Below are 23,909 nucleotides of genomic sequence, written 5' to 3'. Positions count from 1 at the left end.
GACAAAGTATGTCAGATGTTTTCATTTTCAAGTAAAAGACAAAACCATCTGGCACCCCGAGTAAAGAGTCTCAGGTCACTAAAAGAGAAACCCAGTATTTTATTCCAACTAAAATGTAGGCCAATCCAAAGAAAAAGATGAAATCTTTGATTAGTTTTCTACCCAAGTTACCAGAATTTTGGTAAAAATGTCCTCTAAGACATGAAATACCCTATTCATCTGGGGTGACTTAAAACAATGACTCTTTCCAGTAGTCTATTAACTAACACAGAAACCTGCCTTCATCTGGAGGCTGATTTGTTAAAGTGAATGTGGAGATTTACACATTCATTGATCCATTCAAGAACTAAGGCCAGGTATAGAGTTAAGCATTAGAGACAAAAAGATCATGGTCCTTCCCTCAAAAGATCTTACAAGACAGCAGGGAAGTACACACAGAGATCATTAAAAGCAATGCTGAAAGAGATAGGAAGGGTCTACACGGAGGAGATTAAAGGGAAGGAACACCTCACCTACACCTAAGTGTTCTGGCACTTTCCAGATGACTTTTTATTTTTTTCTTAGTACTTTTTTTTCCTCTAAAACCACACTAAATAAAGACACATTAAGAAGCAGTAGTTTAAAGTGATAATTTCAGGCAAAGACACACATGTTTACTCAGCATTCAAGTGTATATTCAGAGACTGTCATGTAGGACAAATTTGATCTGTGTGTCATATTTTTAGATGAGCTCAAAACCCTTTTCTTTGGGTATGTAAGTTAAGTGAGCGCGATGAAAAGTTCAGATTTTCTGTGACTTTTCACAAGAAACTGTGCCCATGTAGTTTTTCCATATACTTCAAAGCACTCTGCTGTTTAGCTTTTACTTTGCCCTAAAAGGCATTTTCCTACACTACAACTTTGCTTTTAATTGCAATGTGAGTGCAAGATAACAATGAATCTCATTAAGTTTGAGATTTTGATGAGCAAAACAGTACAGAAAAAAGAATCTACAAAGAATGATTCATACCTTTCTATCCTCAAAACTCACCATCATGTCTTAGTCCATACAATATATTTTTAGTACATTTCTTTTTATGTACAATCAACATTTCTTTACTTGCAAGCTTATGTGTTGCTTACAAAAGCTTGCTTTTGTTCTGTTATTGCTAAGTGTTCCTATCTGTGAAAATTGTTTGGATATCGTATGTTAAAATGGAGTACATCATGATCTTGCTCATTCAACTGAAGAGCTTTTTTTTAAATTTAACACCCTGTCACTTAGTAGCATAGTTTTCAGGAAAAAATTAAAATTGTTCAGTGAAAGATAAGTGTATAAATCTAAGTTAGACCTTAGAACATTCTTTCAAGTAAGCCAGGAAAATAGAGAATTCAGCTACATATAAAGAAGAGAAGGAATGGGAGAAATCTTAAGGAAGTCAGATTGGTTCAGGCACATATATAAAGAATGAATATTTTTTAAAAAAGAGAAAGGAAAATTTTATCATTTTTCCCAAGGGTATAATTTCAGAGTTTCAAGTAATGAATACCATTGAAAACCAACTTTCCAAAGATAATTTTAAAAAGCAATACAGTAAGTGATTGCATTGTGAAGACTTTAAAAAGTGTACAAATATAGAATGAAAAGCAGAGGGAGGGCAGCCCAAGTGGCTCAACGGTTTAGCACCACCTTCGGCCCAGGGCGTGATCCTGGAGACCGGGGATCGAGTCCCACTTCAGGTTCCCAGCATGGAGCCTGCTTCTCCCTCTGCCTGTGTCTCTGCCTCTCTCTCTCTCTCTCTCTCTCTCTCTCTCTCCACCTCTCATGAGTAAATAAATAAAATCTTAAAAAAAAAAAAAAAAAAAAGCAGAGGGAGAAGACTGTCCTAATGTCCAAATATTACATAAGTGGGTATTCATGACAGCATATTTCCAGGAACAGAATCATACACAGATTCCACTTTTAGGCTGATATCCCAGCTTAGTGGGAAGTGAAGATGATTTTCTCTGGTAAACAATAGTTGGCTCAAAAAGTAGTTATAAAAATTATCAAGCCATTGATGGTGAACATACATATGAATAGTTTGAAAACACTTTTTAAAGAAAATATGAGTTTCTTTTTCCATTCAAGATGATAAGCTTCTCCAGAATAGATATCGGGCCAAACTTTCCTACAAACACATTGCAGCAATTAGCAATTATTGAAATAAATTGTATTAGCATGTAAAGACATCATGAACTCAAAGCAGACAGAATGGACTTGATTACTTTTTTGCTATCATGTATGAAGTGATAACTGACATGCCATCAATAGGGTGTGATGTCTAGTTAGGCAGAAGAGAAAAGAGATGACTGGTCCATATTGGACTTAAACCCATGATCTTGGCCTCTATAACACAGTGATCCAACCAACTGAGCTCACGGCCATATGCCCATCTTTACACTTGGCAGAAGAAACACCACGATGAGGTGCCTTTTTTGTGTGTGCAATCACGATTAGTAGGGCATTCCTTCCAACAATGAGGAATCTTCCTATCTGATTTTTCACACTTCTTGCTGACAATAAAAGCTAATCACTAGTTGCAGTAATAAGGATGACAACTAAAGTCTCATTACTCAAACTATTTTTCTATATTTTGGTGAGATTATCACCATTTTTATGCCCATGTGAAAGAATCTTAACGAAACCCATTGTTTGTCATCTTTGAAAAAAGATGGAAGATACTATGAAGCTACTCAAAAGTTAAAGAATTGCTACCCTCTCATTCAGGCTTTCCTTCAAAGTGAAGAAAGGGACCAGAAAGCTGTTAATAGCAAAAGAAACTAAGAAACTTGTTTAACATACTCACATATTCAACTCACTCATCTTTCCTTCTTTCCAAATAAAATAACTTTTCTGGCTATGTTTTTCAGGAGGATAAGAAGTTGGAAATAACGTTATTATTCAGTTCCACGAACTGGGCTTCTTGGAATCCAATGCTGGAAAAGACCTTAAAAATAATCAAGTCCCACTTCATAGTGAGAACACAGAGGTTCAGGATTACACAGTGAGTGGCAGAGCCACTTAGAAATATCTAGCTAGAATCCATCACACTGTATAAAGACAATAAATTAAAGAACTTTAAACACAACTCTATCTTTGGAATTGAGGTAGGTGATTAAAGACAAGAATTTCCTAACTTATTCTATTTTAAAATTTTAATTACTTTATTTCACTTTCAGGCTCTAAATATTTACTGATTAATTAGGATAGAATAGGCTACTGGCTGAATCCAGAATATTTACAATAGGGAAGATATTTTAGGACAGCTATTTAGGCATCATTTAGGCACACTGAAAGCAAACACCAAGCGTAAAAATACTCTCTGCAGGATAGGCTGTCCATCCTGTCCATGCTCCATCCTGTCCTGGAGCCATACTTCCCCTCTGAGACTCTAGCAGGTGAGACTTAGGAAAAAAAAGTATGGGATGAACTGACCACAGTGAATGGGGTTGGGTCAGGCTGTTTGTAGTAAGGAAACAGTATTTTCTAGACATTATAAAATCAGTCAGGGGCAGCCCCGGTGGCTCAGCGGTTTAGTGCCACCTTTAGCCCAGGGTGTGATCCTGGAGTCCGGGCCGAGTCCCACGTTGGGCTCCCTGCATGGAGCCTGCTTCTCCCTCTGCCTGTGTCTCTGCCTTTCTCTCTCTCTCTCTCTCTCTCTGTGTGTGTCTCTCTCATGAATAAATAAATAAAATCTTTTAAAAAATAATAAAATAAAATAAAATAAAATAAAATAAATAAAATAAAATAAAATAAAATAAAATAAAATAAAATAAAATCAGTCATATGTAAATGTCAGGTTCCTGGCACAAAAATAAGTAAAATTCTATTTTTGCCCTAAAACAAGCATTCCCCATTTATATTACTGAAAAAGCTTCTTCACAGTACTTCCTCCATTGAAAATTATGAACAATTTGAGAGTTTTACACTACGTGCAGGTGATGAGTTAGCCTGCCATGGTTTCATGGATTATGGCAGACACCGTAGACTATTGAGTCAGAAACAGAGTGATTTATTTCTCACAGCACAGAAAACATAAGCAACATATCTCTGCCAGTTCCCCTTATTTCCACGTTCTACCAGGGCACTGAGATAGACACTCACGGATTCCTGCATAGGCAGTGGGTTGCATTAGAGGAAAGGAAAGTCTGATCTTAGAGAAACTGAATCTTCTGGGACAGTGGGTCTTCATGGTTTTGCTCTAAAGAGAGACATTACCTCTCTTCCAAGACTATTCACTATAAAAACATCCTTGTCAGTACAAAGGCAGTGCCTATGCTTGTAGGATATGCATAAATCCAAACAACACCTGGGAGATTGCCATGCAATGCTCCCTCTCTCCAGTCTCTGCTTTCTTTGATACATCATGCATAATACTTCGAGATTCACATTCACAATTGTGATTTCATCAATCTCTTTTTTAATAGCACTCAGTGTTCCCATCCTGTGCATTATCAGATCAAACCCTCTCAGCCTGACCTTGCAACCTTGGCCTCGCCCTCCCTGGCAGCCTTACCACTGAAGGAGAATTCACCTTACTCCAAAAACAGGCCACCTTCCCCAGCTCCATGCCTCATTCTACTCAGACTCTCTCCTTAATCTGAGGGTCGTTCCCTTCCTCTGTATCTGCTCTGTGTCCTGGTTGGTCATACTCACAGCTGCTCTATGAGGCTCCTAAGGTAGCAGTCGTTTCTCTACTCTCCTCTGTCCCCATGCTGCTGCCCTCTTGTACCGTTATCATGGATCTTACTTCAGTGGGTTGGGAATTATTATTCCTTCTGAATAGGTCTCTCTCTTGCCATATTGCCATTGCCCCCAGAAGCAGGCACTGTTCTTTCCTTTTCTCATCCCTTAGAGCATGAAACATGGCATCTGGCATATAGCAAATCCCCTTTTATCCTGTTAATTGGATTGAATTTTATGCCACCACTTCTCCAATTCCAAATCCAAAAAGGTAGGTGGCAAGGTTAAGTGGCTTCCTCCTTACTCTCCTTCTACTATGAGAAGACGCTCCATAACCATCTTCCATATTGCTCACTTGTGCCATTCTATTTATTCTTTGCTCTTTACTGTTTTGCCTCTCCTCTCTTCCTTTCCTCTTGCCCTTTCCTCCTTGAACTCAAGAACTGTTGTTTAGTGGCAGAACAATAATTTTCCTGCTTTCTTTTCTCCTCACTGAAGCCCCCCTTCCAGTAACTGCGTAATTGTCAGCCTCGTCCCTTCCCCAGTCTTCTGCACCCAACAACTATTTTAGATGTGTTTTCTTATCCCCCTCAGCAGGCAGGGAAGGATGGGAGAGACACTGGCCCTGCTTTAGGCCCACAGTATTGCTCTCAGGCATGGGATCTTAAGGCCCAGTGTGGCTCTAGGACAGCTCCTGTGAGACCTTGTATGTATTCTCAAAGACAAGAGTGACCTGTGACTCCCCATTTGGTTTCCCTTCCAGATGTCCTCACCACTTAGAGGTTCCAGGTGTCCTCACCTGGACTCCCTTTTAGGTGTCCCTACAGGAAGCCCTGTAGGGAAGTCTCTCTGTAGAGGACAGAGACAGTTATGCCTACCATAACCTACTATATAATCTACTGGCTGTTATCTGACCCCAGTGAGAATGTCAGCTCAAGGGCTGACATGTTTTATTGTTTTATTGTTATTTTACATCTAGTTAGGGCCATTTCTTATCATTAATATTTCTTTTTATCATTCTTCTTCTAGTTTAGTCTAATTTGCAGTTTCCATGTGTAAATCCAGACAGTACCTGGATCCAACAAGTGTGCATTACAGCCACTGACCTGCACAGGTAAGAAGAATATCCTGGGACAATAGCTAGAACCTCAGTGACTAAGGCTCAGAAATATTCTGTGAAAATAGTGGGATGTTGGGATCAAATCAAAGGAGGAAACCCAGTTGCAAGCCCTACAGTTTCAGAAGAACTATGCCCAGTCAGGTCTCCCTGGGGAAAGATGGAAACTTAATGTATTAGTCTTTTTTCTTATTTATATTAAAATAACTTTTTTACCTAAAAAAGGGACAGGAAGAACTAGACAGGGCAAGTGACAAGGAGTTTGTGGTGCAGGCAGGAGCAAGTAGGAGCCTTAGCATCACATTAACCCCGAGTGAACTTGGCTGAAAGCAGAAGCAGAATCCACTGGAACCCTGTTCTACTAACTAGAGTTAGCTCACAGGTTGACAGCTTATTTTTATCCATTCAAGTAACTCAGGAGATCCCCAGAGCAAATTACCCAGCAGAAATTTAATAAGGCCAGTTTTGAAGGCAGCTTAGGGGAGTTGCTGGCACAGAGCTCCTCTCTAGCTTTCCAAGATGATTCAGCACCTCTATGAGGGTGTTTGTGCAGCCACATCTGAGGTCCCTGCTCTACACAATGCCCTGATTGTGACCACTTCTGAGCAGAAAGTGTTACCTGCCTGCATGTATCTGGCTCTCTGTGATTCTTAGGCCATATTAAACCTTTTAAAAAGATGTTTTGGAAAAAGTGTTTGCAGAGGGATAGTATACAAATAATGAATCTTTTTATATTAACCTATTTCCAGGCTAAATTTTAGTAAACTATTTCATGTGCCTTCAAGGCCTAGATCTAAAAGAATAGTAACTCACGAGTAGGTTTTCCTAGATTTCTGCTCTCATGAGAATTAAGGCAAAGATGGATAGAATTCCTATTACTTTCTTTAAGTTTTTTTTTTTTCAGATTTTTTTTTCAGTTTTTCATTTCTTCTCAAAAACCTAGGTATATAAATCCTCAGATAGGGATGCCTGCGTGGCTCAGTGTTTGAGTGTCTGTTTTAGGCTCAGGGCATGATCCTGGAGTCCTGGAATCGAGTCCCACTTCGGGCTCCTTGCATAAAGCCTGCTTCTCCCTCTGCCTATGTCTCTGCCTCTCCCTATCTGTGTATCTCGTGAATAAATAAATAAAATCTTTTTTTTTAATCCTCAGATAATGAGAATCTTATAGAATAGAGTCTTCCTAATATCAGAGAACCCACATTACCTCTTGATCTCCCTTGAAAGTGCCTGCTATTAGCAAAATAGGTGTTTGGAATTGCTTTATTCATTTACCGATGTAGTAAGGTAAGTAGAAGGTTATAATGGGCAGACTTGAAGCCCTCTAGAGCAAAAAGATTTATATATAAAGTTATTCATTATATCTATGCCCAAATCTCACAAAATCACAAATACACATTTATAGCTGCCCTTACAATTCAATACCAAAGAAAATTACAGGAAGGGAGAAGGGAGAAGGAGAAAAGAATGTTTGCTCCATGCAAGGCTATTTCTTCTCTTCCTTTTACCAGTGCATTCCATAGTAGCATGACTGAGCTCATGGTCTTGGACTGAACTCAATTACATCAGCCCTTTTCTTCCTTGTACAGTTAGAATATGGTGACTGAAAAAAAAAATCTAAGCAATATCCCTCAAAGAACATACATTCTTCATCTTAGCATGGATAACATCCAAGTCCCTCCATCTCAAACTAAGAATCTGTCATTTTACATGCTATCATCCTTGTCCTAAAGATTTATCAAATTTTCTCCCCACCCCCCATGCCTCTAAGTAAGAAATATTCCTACCTATATTTACTTCCATTTTTACAACAATAGACTGTCATCACCATAGTCTGTCTGACTCCTCCTCTTCCCAGAGAAACTAGAGTAGAAAACTGGTAGTCCTAGGAACTTTGTACACTAGTTTTTACAGAGTAAATCAGAATTAACTCTCAGAGAAACCATTGGCAATGTGAATCAAAAGTCTTATTATCAGACCAGCAATTTCATTTATAGTTATTGATACTTAGGAAATAAAAAAAAAAATGTGCCCAATGATAGAGGTCAATACATGTAGCAGCAGGAAGTAGTAGATGAGTTAATATGCATGAGACTTGTTTTTCTGTTAAAAAGAGAGTGAAATACTTCTATGTGTGTGCATGTGTGTAGAAGCGGGGGCGGGGGGGTGTGCATGCTCATTGATAGGAGTACTCTGGAGAAGGAGAAAAATCAGACCAGTGGTTGAAATAACATTATGTCTGTCCCTCAACCAGTTCCATGGACTGCTCATAGGCCTCTGGAAGAGTAGCCTTGTTACACATTGTCTTAGACCCGATTTCCCAGAATTAGAGCCTGTGACAGGGATCCATGTACTCTCTAATAAAACTTCTATGGAACTGGTGTTGCTTCCTTGGCATCTCTGGGCAAGAAGGTAAATATAATCCCTGGGGAAGACCAAAAGTATAAGCTGTTAACTACAGCATTTGCAGAAGCTCAGGGAGGGCTATAATTCCAGGACAGAGGATTTATAAGGAGAATCAACAGGATCTACTACATACAACAAAACAGATGTACTTTAATCAACTTTGAAATGCACATCCTATGGTTCTACTTGGGAAAGTGTATCATCAGATCTGAAGTATGAGCTGAGCATCTCTATCTTCTAAAAGTCCTGTGATGTACAACCAGGCTGAAAAACCACTGCCCTCAAGTCAGAAGCTGAAGGTCTGTTTTCTAGAAATGCCCACTGAGACTCTGGGTATAAACGTTGCTGGCTTAGGACCTAGAAAACAAACTCCATCTCAAAGTGGGAAAAAGCACATCTGTCCTTTCTTTGGCAGATCATTGTGATAGTAGAGTCTGCAATATTGTAAAGGACCTACAGAAGTGCAGTGTAGGCCAGCTGAGAAGCACATCCCTCCAGAAGGTACCAGCATTAGCAACAGAGTCAAGACCCCTCATTAAATTTCTGTGGCTGGTAATCCCTTGAAGATGCACACAAAGGGAAGGACATATATTGACTTATCCCTTTATATAAGACTTCTCCAGGGCCTTCTGGAAATAACTAATGGGATTAAATCATGAAGAAAGGGGCTGTGACACATCATAATTTGACAACTAATGTTAGTGCAATTCCATTTTCATTTATAGGCTGATAAGACTTGAGCCATTTCAGATACCACAATACTTATGATAGCAAAGGCAAAAACAAAAACAAGAGTGTAAGTCTCAAGTCCTAAGAAAAAGCTTATAAACATAATGAAAGTTTATATACTGGAATACTGAGCAACCATCAAAAATCATGTTATATAATATGTGGGATGACATTTAGTGACATGAGGAGATGCTGCTGAAACATTCTTAAAGTGAGGAAAGACACATTCAATTCTCTGTAACAAGTATTAAATGTGAATATTTATCATCTCTGGTACTAGAATAAATTTCTTTACTGGGTTTTTCTGCATTTAGTATGTATTATTTTAACAATTGAAAAGTAGGATGAAAAATAAAATACAGTACGACAAAGTCTATAAATTTTCCCATTGGAAGACATTAGTTAGCCATCTATGTTGAATCTTAGAGAGGATGAGTGCAGCCTATCTGTCACAAAAATGCAGCTGTTATAGAAGTATGCAACCTTGCATTGCAAAAGAAAAGTAGCTGTCTGGTCCCTGAACACCTTATTAGACACTCAGGGTCAAAACTCACCTTCTTAGGATTATTTCATGGCACATGGCAGATGAGTGACTCATCTGAATAAAATTCAAAAAGATGTATAAGGCTAACTACCCAGAAGAGACCCAGAGTTTGGAAAGTGAATTAATTCCACATACCAGTCTTAGATCTACCCTCTTTGGCAAGATAGTTTCAATACAAACAAAGTTAGTATGGTCTTAGTTTAAGTTGCATAGAACAGGTAATACTGACCTATCACTCCCCTAAAATAAAAAGAAGATAGTAAACGTTTCCAGAAAAGAAAACAGCTAACAATGATTAGGAATAAGAATAGCCTGGACTTAACCACAAACCCTGGCACCTAAAAGACAATAAAATAATACTTTCCCTTTAAAGTGCTGAAAGAAAATTATTTTTAACCTAGAATTATAGAACCACAGGACTATCTATCACATATCAGGGTAGAATAAAAATATTTTTAAATATGCAAAATTTCAGAAGTTGTTTCCCATGCACCGTTTCTCAGGAAGCAGTTGGAAGATGTGTCTCACCAAAATGCAGGAGTAAATCAGAAGAGGGGAAGGCATGAGTCAAGAAACTGAGAATCCAATAAAAGGAAGAGTCAAAGCAAAGTCTTGAATAGCAGCACAGCCACATCAACTGTGTGTCACACCCACGGAGCAAAGAATTCTGATTAGTAGCATGGCAGAAGCTTCAAGGAGCGTTTCTCCAGAACAAAAATACAACTGATAAATGATCTAAGAGGCTGGACTGCCTAGGAAACAATTTCAGAGTTCCTTAATGGTGCATAAAGCTTAAATATTCAAAGAGAAGTAAATGTAAACTTAAGTCAATTATCTTCAGGAAAAAAATAGCCATTCGGGGAATAAAATATAATCATAGAATGCTATTTTGCTCAAAGTAAATAATATTTATATTTTGTCAAGAAAAAATATGTAGGGGTTTTACCAAAATTTTTTACAGTATGATGGCAAGGAAAGGACTAAACGAACCCAAATCTTCATCTCTCAAAATAAAAAATCCAATGATATGTCTGGAATTGCTGAACCAACAAATAGCAATAGCCAATGTTCTCTGCACTCATAGAGATAAATATGAGAAGGAACAACTAAAGAATTGAAAGTTTTTGCCTGTGGGGAGTCATTGAATATCTGATGGGGACAGGAGACTGATGCCTTTTTATGACTCTCAGTACTATGTGGCTTTTTAAAAGATTTTTTAAAAATGTATTTATTTGAGAGAGAGAGAGCACGAACCAGGAAAGGGGGGCTCAGAGGGAGAGGGAGAAGCAGACTCCCTGCTGAGAGCCAGGCTCAAGCCCAGGACCCTGCAATCATGGCCTGAAACAAAGGTGGATGCTTAATTGATGGAACCACCCAGGTGCCCAGCACTATGTGACTTTTTAAATTGTTTCCCCATAATGTTTTGTTACAAATAAAAATTAATTTTAAATTAAAAGATTCTTTATTGTTCACTTCTGTCAAACCTTTAAAGCAACAAATGAGTCATATCATATTTATTTTTCATGTCAGTCCAAACTTAAAGTTTTACTTTATCTCTGAGATTTATCCACAGAATACAGCTACATTCCTGCCTCGACAGATTGAGTTCATTCAGTAGGTTGAAAATAGCACTAAGAAACAAAACCAGGATCCCTGGGTGGCACAGCGGTTTGGCACCTGCCTTTGGCCCAGGGTGCGATCCTGGAGACCCAGGATCGAATCCCACGTCGGGCTCCCGGTGCATGGAGCCTGCTTCTCCCTCTGCCTGTGTCTCTGCCTCTCTCTCTGTGTGTGTGTGACTATCATAAATAAATAAAGATTTATAAAAAAAAAAAGAAACAAAACCAGTGCAAACCATATTATATTATTTTAAAACAGTTAATTAACTACATGTTATTCTTCAATTAAAAAGAAAATAAAACAATAAAAATAAAAAACAATGAACTAATATGCTCTATCAATCACATATATGGTGAATTATTCATACCAACATCTTGCAAATAAACGTGGACATAAAAAAAAGTAAAATTCTGGAATTCATTGTGTACATAATTACAAATAATTTTGAAAAGCTTATAATTAAAAAACATACCCTGGGGCACTTGGGTGGCTCAGTAGGTTAAGTGCCCTGACTCCTGATTTCAGCTCAGGTCATATCTCAGAGTTGTAAAATTGAGCCCTGCAGTGGGCTCCATGCTGGGCATGGAGCCTGCTTAAGATTCTCTCTCTCTCCTTCTCCCTCTGCCCCTACTTACTCCCTTAAAAAAGAAAAAGAAAAAGAAAAAGAAAACAACAAAAAACACAAGACAAATAAAACATACCCTTAATAAAATTGGCATTGTGTATGGAAAATAAGCAATGCTCTTTTGAAAGATGTTGGTACCTGCCCCCTACCTGGAGGGTATATAAACAGTACAGGAAGCTGGTTTCCTAAGCTCTTAGTGCGTCATAAGCTGACTTTGAATCTAGCTATATGTTGAAATGCAATTTCCTCTATTTTATTTAATCTTCACCAAAACAAAGATCTTATTGTATACTGGGATTTAGAGATTTAATATACAAATCTGAAGTAAACCCTGAAGAAAAGCGAAGAAGTTCAGAGTTTTCTCCCTACTAGTTCACTTACAATTAGGGATTTTATTATAAACATAAACAGGGAATATTTTGACTGCCCAGAAATTTGAATAGAGCTGTATCCCCAAACAATATATATCCTAACTTTATAAAAATTCTAAGGGTAGTACTGACTACATGGGATTTTTTGCCAGAAATACTAACTTGAGAATGCAATTTTTAAAAAAGATTTTATTTATTCATGAGAGACACAGAAAGGCAGAGACACAGGCAGATGGAGAAGTAGGTTCCCTGTGGGGAGCCCGATATGGGACTGGATCCAAGGACCCCCAGCTCGCAACCTGAGCCAAAGGCAGAGCTCAACCACTGAGCAACTCAGGTGCCCCGAGAATGCAATTCTCGCACAAGATGCAGTTCTATTTTACAAGGACTTCTTGAAAACGTTTTGGTTTTTACATTACAGGAGCTACCCCACCTGCAGATTTTTCTGCTATTGTAACTATTCTATCAGCACAGAGGCCATTAGATGCCACTTTGGTAGTCTGTTAAAAATTGATCTTGAAATTTAGTATTTTTTCTCCTATTGTGTACATTATATATAACATGTATATATATATATATCACATTATATTGTGTCATATTAATTATATTATGCATATTACTTGTTTTAAAAGTAGCAGTCCTCCTTATATTCAACCCCCAGAATATGGAATAACAATTAAGCCAAGTGAAGCAATCTATAGCTTTCGGTTGGATGTCACCAGAACTCTGAAAATGTTCCATAATTTCTGTCCTCAAGTGACTTGATGTCTATATTAATTAGGATTTTGTGTAACTGATTGTGACCAAAAAACATACTAATAGTGCTTCCAACAAGACAGAAACTTACTTTTTTCAGTACAAAAGAATTCATTAATAGGTAGCCCAAGGCTAGTAAGGTGGCTCCACAAACCCAGCCGAGATATTGCTGCACCATTCCTCAGTTGAGCAGAATTGCTGTCAGAGCTCCAGCAGCCACATTCATGTTTCAGGCAGTAAGATGGAAGAAAAAAGGCAAAAAAGGGCAGAGGTGCTCCTAGAATCTGCCATGTAAAATTTCTGCTTACATGACCCCATCTAATACAAAGAAGGTCAAAAAATGTAGTCTTTATATGGAGGTCTGTGGCCAGCAAAGAGCCAGATTCTCTCTCTTAGGAAAAAGGAGGGAAGAGATACTGGAGAAGACAATTTGCCATCACTGCCACGTATGCATGCTTAGGTGCTTCTCTGAACTATATTTATGAGACAATAGTAATAGTTGTTCAATGAGAGCTCATATAAATACCTGCTGCAATGTCACTAGCATATACTTTAATGAGATTTTCTTCATTGGTGTGTTCCATTCCCTCACCTATCAAATGGTAACTCTATGCTAAAAATACATTTTCATTGTCAGGTCTCAATTTATTTCCCTGAATTTCATCTTTGAAAGAAACAGAGAGCCTTGCTTATATGCTTACAGTGCAGTGTTTCAAGATGATATTATAGCTTCACAGGGATAACAGAAATATTTTATGAAATTTCACTGCATAAAATACATTGAAGATTTCAGTAACTTTTTTTTTTTTTGCTATTAAAGCTGAATTCAAGTACAAATAAATGTCATTATATTTTTACATCTCCAAGCAATTTGACGTGAACTTCTGCACACTGCCTGCGGTACATAGGGTAGCCATAGGAGCGGAAGGTGGGCATCGGCTGGAGGTGCCCATGAGCTTTGCCTGACATTTTAATAAATTCAGCTGCATATGTGCTCTACTGGGCACTTGCTCAAGTTGCAAATTTAGCTCAGCAGCTATGTGAAGGCTTATTTTTTAAGGATTCTAATACAATACAGCCTTTATAATTGTGTTGGCAGGAAAAGCATTCTTTTTAGTCAGATATGCCCCCAAACTAGTTAGCCTAACAGTACAAACTAATGCACAGGTGCTTTCCAAGGTGTGGAAATTGTTACATAACCTATTTTAGAAAGTGTCAATTTTTATAGGTGTTTCTTAATTGTTTAAAAATAGATTTTTTTAAATAATTAAATCTGACATGTATAAACCTCGAATGTATCTTAAGATTCTAGGAGTGCAGTGTAAATAAATGAATGCCATAGTTATAGAAAATAAGAACTATATAACCTATCGAGGTTGCCCTTTTGCTTTTTTTCTTTTCTTGCAATCTCATTTATCCACACAACCCTGAACAGCACTATAACCCTCATTTTAGCTCTTTCTTCCTCCCTTCTTTTCTTTTTCTTTTTCTTCTAGCAACTGAGCAATCTAGAACTCAGAGATGTAAAATAATGTTCCTAGCATCACACAGTGCAGGTGAGAACCCAGCAAAGGAAGGCAGAGACGCCTGCTTCTCTGCCACCTGGTATCATGCCTCCTCAATTATCTTAGCACTCTGCACACATGCAGTCCTAAGTTTGCCTGTGACAGACATTTATGACTTGCAATGGAAAGCTCGGCTCACAGTTTCACACTTCGCAGAGAAACAATCACGCAGAGCAGTCACCAGGTAAAAAGAGAAGCTCCTTGTTAGTTGAGCACTCTCTGCCACACCCCACTCCAGATGAGTGGACTAGGGGAAAAACAACAGAGATCAATGACATGAAGTCTCTCGCATGCCTGTGGTGTGATTTTTAAAAGACAAACTAAATGTGTTTTGTTGTTGTCATGTCGCTGATCTGGATGTTGTCTCTGGGGCTCTGGGCAGCAAGCTGCTACACCAGCTCATCAGTCCAGCCCCATTATACTGAACATTATACTGAACATCGAAGGTAAAAGATGGCTTGGAATGAAGTGTTCTCAGGGAACAACAGACTGAAAGAAATTTTGTTGACGTTCAGGAAACACAAGGGTGACCGTATAACCTGGGAGTGAAAAAAAATGCTAGCTCTCTTGAAGGCTGAACTACTTTGCGTTTTCTCTTGCTGTCCTGCTCTGCTGACATTTCAAGTTGATGACCCTTGTCTTCAGTGCATCTGGTTTCCTCTAGGATAGTCTAGTTCACTTTCCTCCTTCCTTCTTTAAGAGCAGGTGTCTTGTGCATAAATAAAACCAGACGAGAGGTATTTATTAAACCTAATAACACTAAAGTGTGATTGGCTTAATATTTTCTGGCCTTCAGAAAGATTCTTATTTCTAAAAGGAAATATATTGAAAAAGAAAAAGGAAAACAATTGATGTTTACTAAACAACGACTATGTACTACACATTATCTTCCACAAACTCTTACAGCAACCTATTTGGAGGTGCCATTAGCCCCACTAGTCCAGAAAATCAAAATTCAAAGAGATTAAATTTTTATCACACATATAGTTAGTACCTATTAGTTGAATGTAAATAAGCAAGTAAGTCTATGCTTTTGACCGTATACCGTGGCAATTCAGTCTGTCATTAAGATGGATTGCTTTAGAAAAACAATGGTAGCTAAGGGAGATGTGATCCACAACATTCTAAACTGCTACTTACCTCTGGCAAAAAAAATAAATGGTATCCCTGTGATGTCCAATGAGATAGCCACTACCACATGTGGCTATCTAAAAGTAAATGTAAATTAATCACAATTAAATAAAATGGAAACCTAGCCCATCAGTTGCTCTAGGCACATTTCAGATGCTCCTTAGCCACCTAGCCACAAGTATTCTTGGTTACTGCCTTGACCGGTACAGATACAGAGCATATCCATCATCACAGAAAGGTCATTGGATGCACCTCCTCTAAGCTCCTGAGGACAGGGTGAGATGAAGTAATATATGTTCTTATTCCCAATTTTTAAAGATCTGTAACAATACCAAAATAAAAATAAGTTGCGTGTTTGTGTGTGTGTGTGTGTGTGTCTGTCTGATGTTTTCTCTCTTAAAAGGAAAGAAGGGTTTAACACCAAGGGAAGAAAGGAAAGGAGGAACAAGAAGAGTCTTTCAAATGATAATGAGGGCAATTACCACAGACTGTTTTAGATGGAGGGGTGATGCAAGACATAATTTGAGCTTGCAAGGAAATAAGTTATTGCAAAAGTAAACAAACTGTACAAAGAAGGGTTTAAGAGATAAACTCCAGGGACTTCCACTTCTGGCCAAGATGGAGTAACAAGGAACCAATTCACCCTCCTGAAACAACCAACTAACAAACAAAAACAGAAAAATATATGAAATCACTATTTTCAAGACAGTAGATATCAGAAAACAAAAGTCAATGATCTCTGAAAGATGGAAAGCAGACAAAGTAAACCCTACAATTGCTCCAGGTCACAGCTTAAAAGAGATTCAAGGTCACGGGTCAAGAAAAGGGAACCCAGGCAGAGCCTCACAGAGTAACTACCCTGAGTTTAAGAGACAGAGCTGAACATCCTGTAAGACCAAAGTAAATAGACTCTGTAAGGCAGAGAAAGCTGCTCAGAGAGAGAAATCTGCAGATCTGCAGAGTCCACCTCAAGAATTCAGCAGAGTCCACATCAGCACATGCTTATAAGGAAACTTCTCGAAAGTAGGTTATGCCTTTCCCTGGACAGCTGATATGGTGACTGATGTGAACGAAGCAGGCAGGCATCCAAAGGAGCAGCTGTTTTCTCCTAACCTGGTGCAACTCTGATGGGCAGTATTCACTGCAGAGCTCCCTGCCAGCTTGGCTGTAGCACACTGTTGGGACCATTACAAATGTTTACTTCCTCTCTGCTCAATCCTGCCTCCACCCCCTTCCTTTCACAAGTATTGATCCCTAATAAACATATGCACATCAAACCTTGTCATCTCAGCCTATGCCTCCAGAGATTGCAGCCTGCGACAGGTGATGATTCCAGATGACAGCAAGTTTAAATCTGGTCTTTGGTGTAATTTATTGGAAAGAATTAACTTTGAAAAAAAAAAGGTTGTGTGTATGACTGTGTGGGGTGGACATACAGTCTGATTATGTTATGTTTGAAATGCCTATTAAATATCTGAATAGGGGTGTAAAGATACTTAGCTATGTGATTCTGGACCTCAAGGGAGAAATCAAAGCCAGAGATAAAAATATGAATATCGCCAGCATGCAGACAGAATTTAAAGCCATGGAACTCCATGGAAAGAGTCTCCCAAACTGCTTGAAAACACACTAGAGATCCCACAGGCATTATAACATATTTGATTTTTTTAAAAAACTGAGTTGCTGGTTTTATGAATTTTGAGAAAAACTGGGAGATTCATAGTTCTTGTTCATTTTCAAGGCAAATTTTTTGAAAAGTCCTAAAATAAAAAGTACTATTAGCTTTGTTTCACTTGGAATTCTCTCTGTCTGTCTCACTGTCTCTTTCTCTGTGTCTCTATCTCTCCATAGATACATTTTTTTTTTCCATAGGAACTTTTTGGGAAGAAATCCATTAAAACTTTTTCTCCTAAATCAATGTGAAATTTCTATCTAGACTGATTAGGAAGCAGAAAGCAAGCTAAGGACAAAGCACAAACCGACACCTTACAACCCACCCCACCCCTACTGGCATGTGAGAGACATGACTGGCTGCCTTAAATCTAAGGGAAATGAAAAACAAATGGTTAACATATAGAGATTACAGTCCAGCAAGACATGAGTCTCCCTAAGTTTACAAATGTCTTAGTGATTTACAAGAAAAAAAAGCATTCTTCTCAATAACTTCCAGAAGGAAACTCTCAACTGTCTTAATGCTTTACCAGAGGTAAAAAAACAACCTTAACTTGGCAATTGCAAGGCCTCCAATATCTTGTAGGTCCTCTTTAGCATGCAAAAATTCTTTTGAAAACCTCCCTTTTTCCTTACTACCAACTCCCACATATATAATCAGCCACCCCTCACAACCCTAGTGCAGCAGCTATTCCTGCCCTTGGGTCCTGTCCTTGTGTTTTAATAAAACCACCATTTTGCACCAAAGATATCTCAAAAATTCTTTCTTGGCTGTCACCTCTGGACCTCACCGCACCAAACCTCACCTATATTCCAAAACTATATCATAGACTAAAAGTCTAACCTAGAATTTTCATTTTGATTCAGATAACATAAACAATTAGAAGACTACATTTTAAAATTCTACATTTGCCTATATCTATATAGACTATGCCTCATGGTCTATACTTTTTCAAAACTAAAACTCTATAATTTCTCAACTTTGACATTTACTGATTTGTTTTTTGTTTTGTTTTTTTTCTCCTTCATCATAGCTGAGCTGGATCATATGTCTAAAAATGAAAGGGAGAACAAGCCAAAGGGACATATTGCAATATAATGGACAGTGTACTGTTTTATCAGTCAAATACCCAAGTATCAGCTCTGCCTCTAACAGGTTAGATATTCCAGCCAAGTCACAAATACGGGCTTCAGGCTACTCAATGTAAAGAGTGGAAGGTGAGCAAATGAACTTTAAAGTTCCTTCTGCTCACTTTGGCAGCACATGTACTAAAAGCCTCCTTTTAAAGCTCTAAAATTAAATGAAATGAAATTAATGACAACAAGGAATAAAGAGAGAAAATTACACATCAAGTCTTTTTCTTAAAGAACAGCAACCTCTAAACCTTGTTCTGCAGCACGTTGTGGTCATTTTATTAATACCTCTGAGTAGAGACTACAGGGTACACCAAGTTAGTGTCTTACTAGTTGTGAGCAGAATTTATTTTTTTAAGATTTTATTTATTTATTCATGAGAGACACAGAGAGAGAGAGGCAGAGACACAGGCAGAGGGAGAAGCAGGCTCCAGGCAGGGAACCATGCAGGGAACCGACCTGGGACTCGATATCAGGTCTCCAGGATCACACCCTGGGCCGAAGGCAGGCTCCAAACCGCTGAGCCACCCAGGGATCTGTGAGCAGACTTTAAAAAAAAAAAAAAGATTACTGGCTAAAATGAAATTTGCAGACTGGGAGATTTACATTCTTTATATTACAATAAAGAGATAAGAGTTAACTATGATTGTTTTCCATTTTAAGCTTATTGTTATCTGGAGCTCTGGAGACACCCATATTTGTTGCCGCTAAACATAATATCAAACTCATGGATTAATAAAATAATTTTCCTTAAGCTTCAACAGTTTTCATAAGAGGTCTTGTATTAACAACAAATATGGGGATCCCTGGGTGGCGCAGCGGTTTGGCGCCTGCCTGCCTTTGGCCCAGGGAGCGATCCTGGAGACCCGGGATCGAATCCACCTCGGGCTCCCGGTGCATGGAGCCTGCTTCTCCCTCTGCCTGTGTCTCTGCCTCTCTCTCTCTCTCTCTCTCTCTCTCTCTCTCTCTCTCTCTCTCTGTGACTATCATAAATAAATAAAAAATTAAAAAAAAAAACAAATATGCTCTAATCCTTTCACAGAGGATTAATACTGGAGGAATGTGAAGAACAGACATATAGAAAATAAACGGATCATAGGATATCAACTTTGAATCAGGAAGCACCAAGAGCCATGAAAGGCTATGTATGGAAATTGAGATAATTTCTGAATAGAATTCATCAATTCCAAGGAAAGGTAACTCTAAAAGTGTAAAGCATCTGCCAAATACACACACACACACACACACACATATATATATATATAATTTTTTTAACAAAGCAGGGTACTGGCACCGGGGTTTCCTCTATCACTTTTTTATTCTTCTATGATATATGGTCAGTCTCAAATGACATACCAACTATGATATATCAAGTGAAATACCAGAGACATGAGTGCAGATCTTGTCTATATCTTGTCTATGCAATACAGACATAAAAGTGAAAAATTCATCCCCACACTGCCAAGAAACAAACACAAAATTTCGAATGATGTTCCCTGATGTCAGGCCTATCGGGAGGCACAGGTGTTGTGCTTGTTTTGTTTTAAACTACAGTTTACATCCATTTGTCCAAACAACATTTACTCTGTAGCAAACCATGATATTCTGGCACCGTGCAGCCTCTAAGAGGAACAAATGGTTCAGAGAATAAAAATTAAGAGGAAAGCTCGTATATTCAGCAGAGAAAAATGCATGCTGGCCAGCAGGGGGAAACCCTAGGCAACCCTCATCTAAATGACTTCCAGCAGGCTTGTTCATTCTGGAAGAATTATAAATGGAGAACGTTTCCTAAACCCAAGGTCAGAGCTCCATTTGCTAACAGAAAATTAGAGAATTCTGGGAGACGCTCAAAGAGAAACTAACCTATCCTAGTTAGATGCGGAAAGCATTTCTAGTTAGGAGAGGGAAAGCATTCTCAAATCTGAGTGGATATAGATGCTAGTGGTAGACGCAATGGAAGGATGGCCATGATCCCAGAATGAGACAGGAAACATCTTTGGAGTATAAAGGGCTTAGGCCTCAGGCAGCAATTGAAGAAAGAGGGTATAAAATTAGCAACAGTCAGGGATGGGTTGGAAGAGCAGAAGCTTGCCAAAAAGAAGATGATCTTTGGAGGATACTTAATAGACTTAAAGGAAAAATTGAATATTTTGCATATCTTTTTCATAAGCCAGCTGTGCAAAATATCTCCTTAGCCAAGGTAAATAATGGAACTGAATTTAGCATTAGGAGTTTAGAAGAAAATATTTTAACTCTAAGTAATAGGATTTTTAAGAACGTATACTTGGATTTTCTATTTCTTTTCTCCAAAATGTGTAGGCAAAAAGATCTAATGTACAAAAGCTTTCTATTAAAGTCTTAGATTATAATACAAAATAATTTCCTGTGGAAAAAACCTACCTCTCCCACATTTAACCCAGCAGAAATCTTAATCACATTTCAAAATTGTCTATGACATTTATAGAAGCATAAAAAGGGAAATTTGGGGTTTTGCTGGAGCTAGAGGTAGCACAAAATCATTTATACTATATTATATCATGTCATATAATTATATTTTCATATCAATATTATATTACATTATATCATATTATATTCAGACATTCTCTGCTTCTATCTTGGTAGAGCCTGAGATGTATACTAGAGAAAATAGGAACTGGCAGATATTCTTCCATGTGAGCACCTGGAGTGGAGATGTGATTTAATAAGCTAGCATGTCAGAGAACTAAAGAATATATTTTGATAGAAGGAAGTGACCTTCAGGGTTTGGGAGAAGTTTTCGAATGGAAAAGTGTTTTTCACCAGAAACATAATAGTAAGTTAGAAAAGATCTATAAGGCCTGCCATTCATCTGTGCATGGGGAAAAAATAAAAAGCTAGGCAATAAATGTGTGAGCGCCTCTGCTGCATGGAAATGACTGTGTGTGCTCTGCTAAAAAAAGATGAAGGGGGCCCCTCAAGCACTGACAGGAGGGCAGAGGGCAGACAAACAACCAAATAAGAAGAGCTCTGGAGGCTGCATTCTGAAGGCACTGAAACCAAGCACACACATACACACACAGAGAAAATAGTGTCAAGAGTATTTCTTTCTATGTATATAGTAAACATAAACACATCATCTCATTTAGCTTTTAGAAGAAATCAGCTCAAGAGATTCTGATCTCTTTTGTACCAATGAAGAAACATTGTTTCAAAGAAGGCAAGTTATTTCTCCGAAGTCACACAATTTTAAAAGTTAGAGTACTGAGTATTTGTGGATTCAGAATGTAAGAATATCCAACCCTTCAAAAGCCCAAAGCTCTTTATACTAAGCCACATATAAATACACATATTAATGACATGAAATTTCTGCAATTACCTTTTTAGAAGGAATGTCTTTTCTGTTTCCGAAGTCCACAAGGAGGGATTTTTTTCCTTGGCACCAGCACATTCCTTCGCTCACCCAGGCGGGTGACAGACTTTTGACTACAAAGCAGGCCTGCGTGTAGAAAGCTGACGTTGTCTCTGCTCAGCCAGATGGTCAGGACTGCTACATGAGGGCTCCCTTGTACAGCCTAGCCCATCACGGGCTGGGTACATCTGCCTGATTCTGGGTTTCAGTTAACAGGCCAAGGTGACTGCCGTGTGAAGCTGTCTCTGTAACTTTGACTCTTGCTATTAATAAGGGAGTCATCTTGGACATGGTTTTAACTCTTTGTCTTACTTCTCAACTTGTTGTTAATCCCAAAAGGAGGAGAGGGATGCCATTTATTGAAGACCCACTCAGAAACCCTAAGGTTTACAATAATGTTTCCATTCTAAGCATGAATGTCATTAAAATTTCAGATTCAAGTATTAGGTTCTGATTACGGTGGATTGAGTAATTTAGCCAAACTCAGAGTGAAAAAGTTCATTATCATACTTTCTTAAATCCCCTTAAAAGGCTGGAGGTGTTTAAAAAAAAAAAAAAAAAAAGTGAAGCATTACCCTGAGGCTTAGGAAGAAGAGCCCAGAAATTTGGAGCTCCTTATCCCTTGTAGATTCCAAAAGAAATGTCAGAGGACAAGAGACTGAATTGTACCTTTTGAAGACCTTCTTAAGATAGAGGCATCAAAATTAGATTCAAAAGCTTTAAGAATCAAAGGGAAGGACCAAAACACGGTAACCTAGGAATAAGTGTAAATCAAAAGTAGTTGGGCCCTTGGACAGATTACACCTGAGAACTGAATCATAATTCTTTAAATGGAATTGACATGATTCTGCATTGCTATAATCACCATATACCTGAAAGTAGCAAACATAAATCTCTGGAGAGCAATAATCATATAATAGACCTTAGATTAGCTCTACAAACAACATCACAATAATAAGTCCTAGCACAATCAAAAACAGCACATCACAAATTGACAGAAAGACAAAAAAAGGAAAAATGAGCAAAATTACATATTAACAATTAACAAAAGAATATATATGAATGGCAGTTATGAAAATACACTGAAAATATCTAGTAAAGGGTGAAGTACAAAGTTCAAAAGAGACAACCCATTCATCAATTGTATTGTTGTAAATTTAAAAAGGTATCATTTCTCTTGTTGGCAGGGAAAATCAATAAACTAAAAAAGAACTGCAGGTAGAATGTTAAGTTATAAGAGCCTTCTTTAGAAAAGAATCTTTTAACATCTATTAAAATTTAAAGTATGCTTACTATTTAGGTCAGCCCATTCATGGGACTTTATCCAATAGGAGTAAAACTATCTGTCCATAAGGATATTTATTGGTGTACTATTCTTAGTGGCAAAAAAAAAATGGAAAAGAAAAGAAAAAAGATGCTAATTCCTATGGAACATATCTGAATGGCCAGCAGTCATGAAAATATACACAAAAAATCTCTAGTCAATGGAGTAATGTACCAATTTTCAAAAGCTATAAAAGTCATTTCCCAGAAGTCTCCTTCCAGTACATTAGGGATGGCCACAAGACAAATCTGCCCAAGATTTGAAAGCCAAAAGGGAAGCAGTGGTCATTACATTCTGAAAGTCTCCATAGGTGGCCAGATAACATTACGGCTTGCACATGGCATAGCTGATCTGCTGGCTCACCTTGCAGGCCTGGGGGAGCTACAGGATGCACACCTGCTTCAACTCCATGGAATCTCCTCTTGAGCTTCTCTACTCCTGGTACAGGCACTTGTGCAATTCCATGGTAAAGGTCACTAGCTTTTTCTTCTAGGTCAAACACATAGTCACAGTTAAAGGCAGTAAAGAGCGGAAGTAAGTTCCAGTTTGACCTCCTAGAATTTTTTTTTTTTTAAGATTTTATTTATTTATTCATGAGAGACACAGAGAGAGAGAGAGAGAGAGGCAGAGACACAGGCAGAGGGAGAAGCAGGCTCCACGCAAGGAGCCCGATGTGAGACTCGATCCGGAGACTCCAGGATCATCCCTGGGCTAAAGCACTGAGCCACTCGGGCTGCCGGACCTCCTAGATTCTAGTTGATCTTCACAACGTCCAGTTTTCCTTATTCTCCCTTGCTTATTTCCAGCTTTTCTTCCTCACCGCTTG

The 23,909-nt window shown here is 38.3% G+C and overlaps 1 long non-coding RNA gene and 1 pseudogene across 1 annotated transcript; one reads left to right on the top strand and one right to left on the bottom strand.

Moving 5' to 3' along the window:
• LOC140609180 (large ribosomal subunit protein eL31-like) overlaps window positions 1-22,051 on the bottom strand; it is a 105,999-nt pseudogene extending 83,948 nt beyond the window's left edge.
• Window positions 14,427-16,843, top strand: LOC140609545 (uncharacterized). The gene is made up of 2 exons (XR_012011353.1): window positions 14,427-14,619; window positions 15,970-16,843. It is a non-coding gene; the product is annotated as an uncharacterized lncRNA (long non-coding RNA).
• Window positions 22,052-23,909: the final 1,858 nt, after the last annotated feature.

This window comes from Canis lupus, chromosome 18 (assembly GCF_048164855.1).
Source record: "Canis lupus baileyi chromosome 18, mCanLup2.hap1, whole genome shotgun sequence".
NCBI classification, from domain to species: domain Eukaryota; kingdom Metazoa; phylum Chordata; class Mammalia; order Carnivora; family Canidae; genus Canis; species Canis lupus.
This window is presented reverse-complemented; position numbering and strand designations above follow the sequence as displayed.